This window comes from Scyliorhinus torazame, unplaced genomic scaffold, assembly GCF_047496885.1.
Source record: "Scyliorhinus torazame isolate Kashiwa2021f unplaced genomic scaffold, sScyTor2.1 scaffold_577, whole genome shotgun sequence".
In the NCBI taxonomy this organism is placed as follows: Eukaryota; Metazoa; Chordata; class Chondrichthyes; order Carcharhiniformes; family Scyliorhinidae; genus Scyliorhinus; species Scyliorhinus torazame.
In genome coordinates this window covers 92,501-100,000 of record NW_027308304.1, presented here as the reverse complement: position 1 = coordinate 100,000, position 7,500 = coordinate 92,501, and positions in this window count along the sequence as shown.

Genomic DNA, 7,500 nt, shown 5'->3' with positions numbered 1-7,500 from the left:
TGAGTTCGAAAAGTCCGTCAAAATTGTTGCTAAAACCCCTTGAGGACTTCCGAGTGCTCATTGGTAAGGCCTTCGATTTGAAATCGGGACCGTACCTCAAAGTAGCACTTTCCTGGGTACTTTCAAAGTGCTACCGCTGCCAGAAAATGTTCTAAAAATCGTGTTCCCGAAAATCTCCGGGCACCCCGCCAACCCCTCGTGACGCCAAATGCAAATGGCAAATCGGCGGGAGGTCGCCCGGTAGTCCATCCGAGGAAGGCGCTCCAAATCCCCGCAAATCGACTTTTTCAAAACCTCATCGGCACTACCGAGGGCAAGTGGTTAACCAGCTGTCCGAGACATTCGACCACAAATGCAAGTGGCAGCTCGGCGGGACCAATCCACTCCACCTTAGCGGGAACACCCCCACTCTGTCCTCGGTAAATCGGCTGGACACGACCTCATACACTTCCGAGGGCAAGTGATTAACTAACGGTAGGGTGCACTTTTCATATATGCACGTGCCCCATCGGCGGGACCAATCCACTCCTCCGTTCCGCTCTCCTGCAACCTTGGCCCCGGTAAAGCGGCGGCACAGGACCTCATAGACCTCCTGGAAGTCGCCAGAGGCCAAGTCCGACTGGTTTATGACTTGCCACTGCCTGGACCTGCCCCCACAGGCTAAGTCCGACTGGTTTATGACTTGCCACTGTCTCCACCTCCCTCCACAGGCTAAGTCCGACTGGTTTATGACTTGCCACTGTCTCCACCAGCCTCCACAGGCTAAGTCCGACTGGTTTATGATTTGCCACTGTCTCCACTGGTTCATGACTTGCCACTGCCTGGACCTGCCTCCACAGGCTAAGTCCGACTGGTTTATGACTTGCCACTGCCTGGACCTGCCCCCACAGGCTAAGTCCGACTGGTTTATGACTTGCCACTGTCTCCACCTCCCTCCACAGGCTAAGTGCGACTGGTTTATGACTTGCCACTGTCTCCACCAGCCTCCACAGGCTAAGTCCGACTGGTTTATGATTTGCCACTGTCTCCACTGGTTCATGACTTGCCACTGCCTGGACCTGCCCCCACGGGCTAAGTCCGACTGGTTTATGACTTGCCACTGTCTCCACCTTCCCTCCACAGGCTAAGTGCGACTGGTTTATGACTTGCCACTGTCTCCACCAGCCTCCACAGGCTAAGTCCGACTGGTTTATGATTTGCCACTGTCTCCACTGGTTCATGACTTGCCACTGCCTGGACCTGCCTCCACAGGCTAAGTCCGACTGGTTTATGACTTGCCACTGTCTCCACCAGCCTCCACAGGACAAGTCCGACTGGTTTATGATTTGCCACTGTCTCCACTGGTTCATGACTTGCCACTGCCTGGAACTGCCTCCACAGGCTAAGTCCGACTGGTTTATGACTTGCCACTGTCTCCACCAGCCTCCACAGGCTAAGTCCGACTGGTTTATGATTTGCCACTGTCTCCACTGGTTCATGACTTGCCACTGCCTGGCCCTGCCTCCACAGGCTGAGTCCGACTGGTTTATGATTTGCCACTGGTTCATGACTTGCCACTGCCTGGACCTGCCTCCACAGGCTGAGTCCGACTGGTTTATGATTTCCCACTGGTTCATGACTTGCCACTGCCTGGACCTGCCTCCACAGGCTGAGTCCGACTGGTTTATGATTTGCCACTGGTTCATGACTTGCCACTGCCTGGCCCTGCCTCCACAGGCTGAGTCCGACTGGTTTATGATTTGCCACTGGTTCATGACTTGCCACTGCCTGGACCTGCCTCCACAGGCTGAGTCCGACTGGTTCATGACTTGCCACTGCCTGGACCTGCCTCCACAGGCTTAAGTCCGACTGGTTTATGACTTGCCACTGTCTCCACCAGCCTCCACAGGCTAAGTCCGACTGGTTTATGATTTGCCACTGTCTCCACCAGCCTCCACTGGTTCATGACTTGCCACCGACTCGGCCAGCCTCCCCAGGCGAAGCGCGGGCGTTTGGTGACAATTCCAAGGCAGACCAAGGCAAACACGGCCCCTTGCGCGGCGGGGAGCCGTGCCCGGCCTCGGCGGGGCGTCGGGCCGCCGTTTGGAGCGCCGGCCGAAAACCCGAAAAAAGGGCGAAAATCGGAAAGAATTCGCGCCCGATCGGGCCGAGCGGCCGGCGGGGCGGCAGCCCGGGTCGGTCTCCGCAGACCTGGAGGCTCGAGGGGACCTTTCCGACCAAAGTCCATTTCTCGATTTTCCACCTCCTACCAATCTGCAGGTACCCCGCCAACCCCTCGGGACGCCAAACGCAAATGGCAAATCGGCGGGAGGGCGCCCGGTAGTCCATCCGAGGAAGGCGCTCCAAGTCCCCGCAGATCGGCTTTTTCAAAACCTCATCGGCACTACCGAGGGCAAGTGGTTAACCAGCTGTCCGAGACACTCGACCACAAATGCAAGTGGCAGCTCGGCGGGACCAATCCGCTCCCTTTAGCGGGAACACCCCCACTGTGTCCCCGGTACCACGGCTGGACACGACCTCATACACTTCCGAGGGCAAGTGATTAACTAACGGTAGGGTGCACTTTTCATATATGCACGTGCCCCGTCGGCGGGACCAATCCACTCCTCCGTTCCGCTCTCCTGCAACCTTGGCCCCGGTAAAGCGGCGGCACAGGACCTCATAGACCTCCTGGAAGTCGCCAGAGGCTAAGTCCGACTGGTTTATGACTTGCCACTGCCTGGCCCTGCCTCCACAGGCTAAGTCCGACTGGTTTATGACTTGCCACTGGTTCATGACTTGCCACTGCCTGGCCCTGCCTCCACAGGCTAAGTCCGACTGGTTTATGATTTGCCACTGGTTCATGACTTGCCACTGCCTGGCCCTGCCTCCACAGGCTAAGTCCGACTGGTTTATGATTTGCCACTGGTTCATGACTTGCCACTGCCTGGCCCTGCCTCCACACGCTAAGTCCGACTGGTTTATGATTTGCCACTGGTTCATGACTTGCCACTGCCTGGACCTGCCTCCACAGGCTAAGTCCGACTGGTTTATGATTTGCCACTGGTTCATGACTTGCCACTGCCTGGACCTGCCTCCACAGGCTAAGTCCGACTGGTTTATGATTTGCCACTGGTTCATGACTTGCCACTGCCTGGCCCTGCCTCCACAGGCTGAGTCCGACTGGTTTATGACTTGCCACTGCCTGGACCTGCCTCCACAGGCTAAGTCCGACTGGTTTATGACTTGCCGCTGCCTGGACCAGCCTCCACAGGCTAAGTCCGACTGGTTTATGACTTGCCACAGTCTCCGCCAGACTCCACTGGTTCATGACTTGCCACCGCCTCGACCAGCCTCCCCAGGCTAAGTCCGAGCGTTGCGGTGGCCATGCCAGTGCCGACGAGGTCTGATCCGGTCCCTCGCGCTCCGGAGAGACGTCCCCGGCCTCGGCGGGGCGTCGGGCCGCCGTTTGGAGCGCCGGCCGAAAACCCGAAAAAAGGGCGAAAATCGGAAGAAATTCGCGCCCGATCGGGCCGAGCGGCCGGCGGGGCGGCAGCCCGGGTCGGTCTCCGCAGACCTGGAGGCTCGAGGGGACCTTTCCGACCAAAGTCCATTTCTCGATTTTCCACCTCCTACCAATCTGCAGGTACCCCGCCAACCCCTCGTGACGCCAAACGCAAGTGGCAGACCAGCGGGACGGACCACCGGTAGTCATGCCGGGAATGAGGTCTCGGCGTCGGCATAAGGTGGGTGGATCGGACCCCATCCGGCCTACGGTTCTTTTTCAAAACGGCGCCCCCGGCCCCCGCCGGCGGCGGCCTTGGCGGCCGGGTGGGCGCCCCTCCTCGAATCGCCACCCTGCCCCGGGGTGAGCCGCTTCGCCGCCGCCCGGCGCCGTCAACAACCTTGTCCTGGTTTATGACTTGTCACCGCCGCTGGTTTATGACTTGTCAGCACCGGCGGACGGCCTCTCGCCGCCCTTTGGACGCCCCGGCGGCGGACCGTGACCCCCCACGGCTGGCCCGCGCGGGGCCCGCCACCCGCCCAAGGGGCGCCCCCTGCCGTTCGCCCACCTAACGCACGGCTGGAACAGCACCAAGCCCCGCAGCCGGCCAACGGCGGCACACACTGACCGCAGCCCACCGGAGGCACGTCGGGCCGTGGCCGTACCCCGCCCGACAGCGCCCCCTGCGGGCCACGGACCAGGCGGACGTTGGGACGAGACGATCCCCGGCCGAGGCGCTCTCTGAGCCCGCCAGGGACCGGTGCACCGCCGGCGGACGCTGCACCCGGTACACGAGCGCCCTCTGCCCGCCGGGGACCGGTGCACCGCCGGGGGAGTCTGCACCGGGCCCAGGAGCTCCCTCTGCCCGCCAGGAACCGGGGGGACCGCCGGCGGAGGCTGCACCGGGCCCAGCAGGTCACTCTGCCCGCCAGGGACCGGGGGGACCGCCGGCGGAGGCTGAGCCCGGCCCAGGAGCTCCCTCTGCCCGCCAGGAACCGGGGGGACCGCCGGCGGAGGCTGAACCCGGCCCAGGAGGTCACTCTGCCCGCCAGGGACCGGGGGGACCGCCGGCGGAGGCTGCACCGGGCCCACGAGCTCCCTCTGCCCGCCAGGGACCGGGGGGACCGCCGCCGGAGGCTGCACCCGGCCCAGGAGCTCCCTCTGCCCGCCAGGGACCGGGGGGACCGCCGGCGGAGGCTGCACCCGGCCCAGGAGCTCCCTCTGCCCGCCAGTGACCGGGGGGACCGCCGCCGGAGGCTGCACCCGGCCCAGTAGCTCCCTCTGCCCGCCAGGGACCGGGGGGTCCTCCGGCGGAGGCTGCACCCGGCCCAGGAGGTCCCTCTGCCCGCCAGGGACCGGGGGGACCGCCGGCGGAGGCGGCACCGGGCCCAGGAGCTCCCTCTGCCCGCCAGGGACCGGGGGGACCGCCGCCGGAGGCTGCACCCGGCCCAGGAGCTCCCTCTGCCCGCCAGGGACCGGGGGGACCGCCGGCGGAGGCTGCACCCGGCCCAGGAGGTCCCTCTGCCCGCCAGGGACAGGGTGTAACGCCGGCGGAGGCTGCCTCCGGCCCAGGAGGTCCGTCTGCCCGCCAGGGACCGGGGGGACCGCCGAGGAGTCTCTGCCCGTCCCAGATACTCCCTATCCCTACCCCTAACCGTATCCCTAACCCTATCGCCTAACCCTAACCCTATCCCTAACCCTAACCCTAACCCTATCCCTAACTCTAACCCCATCGCCTAACCCTAACCCTATCCCTAACCCTATCCCTAACCCTAACCCTATCCCTAACCCTAACCCTAACCCTATCCCTAACCCTAACCCTATCCCTAACGCTAACCCTAACCCTATCCCTAACCCTAACCCTAACCCTAACCCTATCCCTAACCCTAACCCTAACCCTATCCCTAACCCTATCGCCTAACCCTAACCCTATCCCTAACCCTATCGCCTAACCCTAACCCTAACCCTATCCCTAACCCTATCCCTAACCCTAACCCTATCCCCTAACCCTAAACCTATCCCTAACCCTAACCCTAACCCTAGCTCTAACCCCATCGCCTAACCCTAACCCTATCCCTAACCCTAACCCTATCCCTAACCCTAACCCTAACCCTAACCCTAACCCTATCGCCTAACCCTATCCCTAACCCTAACCCTATCCCTAACCCTAACCCTAACCCTATCCCTAACCCTAACCCTATCCCTAACCCTAACCCTATCGCCTAACCCTAACCCTATCCCTAACCCTAACCCTATCGCCTAACCCTAACCCTATCCCTAACCCTAACCCTATCGCCTAACCCTAACCCTATCCCTAACCCTAACCCTATCCCTAACCCTAACCCTAACCCTATCCCTAACCCTAACCCTAACCCTATCCCTAACCCTAACCCTAACCCTATCCCTAACCCTATCGCCTAACCCTATCCCTAACCCTAACCCTATCCCTAACCCTATCGCCTAACCCTAAACCGAACCCCAACCGCAACCCCCAACACCAAAAGGCACCGGGCCGTAAGCCTGCACCCGCACCGGCAGTGCCCTAGCCCCCTCGGGGAAGAAGGGACTCCGTCTCCACACCGCACCCGCCCCAGCTGCGCTCTCTCCCCGCCACCGCCGAAGGCACACGATTTGAACCGCTCCTCCCGTCCGGGGAAGCACACTCGGCAGCACGCCAACCTCCTTCCCAACGGGACCAGGACCGAAGGGCACACAGACCCTCCACCACCCCACCAACGTGACCCCAAGCCCGGGCACCCCCTTCAAATTCGCCCGCTGGGACGTGTATTAAGCCCGGCAACAGTTATTCAAGCAAAACCGCAGCCGCAAGTTGAAGTGACAACTCATTAACCAAAACAATATTGGGCAAGTCATAAACCACTTTCCACTCTGGACAAGTCATAAACCAGTTTCCTCTCTGGACAAGTCATAAACCAGTTGGACAAGTCATAAACCACTTTCCTCTCTGGACAAGTCATAAACCAGTTGGACAAGTCATAAACCACTTTCCACTCTGGACAAGTCATAAACCAGTTTCCTCTCTGGACAAGTCATAAACCAGTTGGACAAGTCATAAACCACTCTCCTCTCTGGACAAGTCATAAACCACTTTCTTCTCTGGACAAGTCATAAACCACTTTCCTCTTTGGACAAGTCATAAACCAGTTTCCTCTCTGGACAAGTCATAAACCAGTTGGACAAGTCATAAACCACTTTCCACTCTGGACAAGTCATAAACCAGTTGGACAAGTCATAAACCACTTTCCTCTTTGGACAAGTCATAAACCAGTTTCCTCTCTGGACAAGTCATAAACCAGTTGGACAAGTCATAAACCACTTTCCACTCTGGACAAGTCATAAACCAGTTTCCTCTCTGGACAAGTCATAAACCACTCTCCTCTCTGGACAAGTCATAAACCACTTTCTTCTCTGGACAAGTCATAAACCACTTTCCTCTCTGGACAAGTCATAAACCAGTTGGACAAGTCATAAACCACTCTCCTCTTTGGACAAGTCATGAACCACTTTCTTCTCTGGACAAGTCATAAACCACTTTCCTCTCTGGACAAGTCATGAACCAATTTCCTCTCTGGACAAGTCATAAACCACTTTCTTCTCAGGACAAGTCATAAACCACTTTCCTCTTTGGACAAGTCATAAACCAGTTTCCTCTCTGGACAAGTCATAAACCAGTTGGACAAGTCATAAACCACTCTCCTCTCTGGACAAGTCATAAACCAGTTGGACAAGTCATAAACCACTTTCCACTCTGGACAAGTCATAAACCAGTTTCCTCTCTGGACAAGTCATAAACCAGTTGGACAAGTCATAAACCACTCTCCTCTCTGGACAAGTCATAAACCACTTTCTTCTCTGGACAAGTCATAAACCACTTTCCTCTTTGGACAAGTCATAAACCAGTTTCCTCTCTGGACAAGTCATAAACCAGTTGGACAAGTCATAAACCACTTTCCACTCTGGACAAGTCATAAACCAGTTGGACAAGTCATAAACCA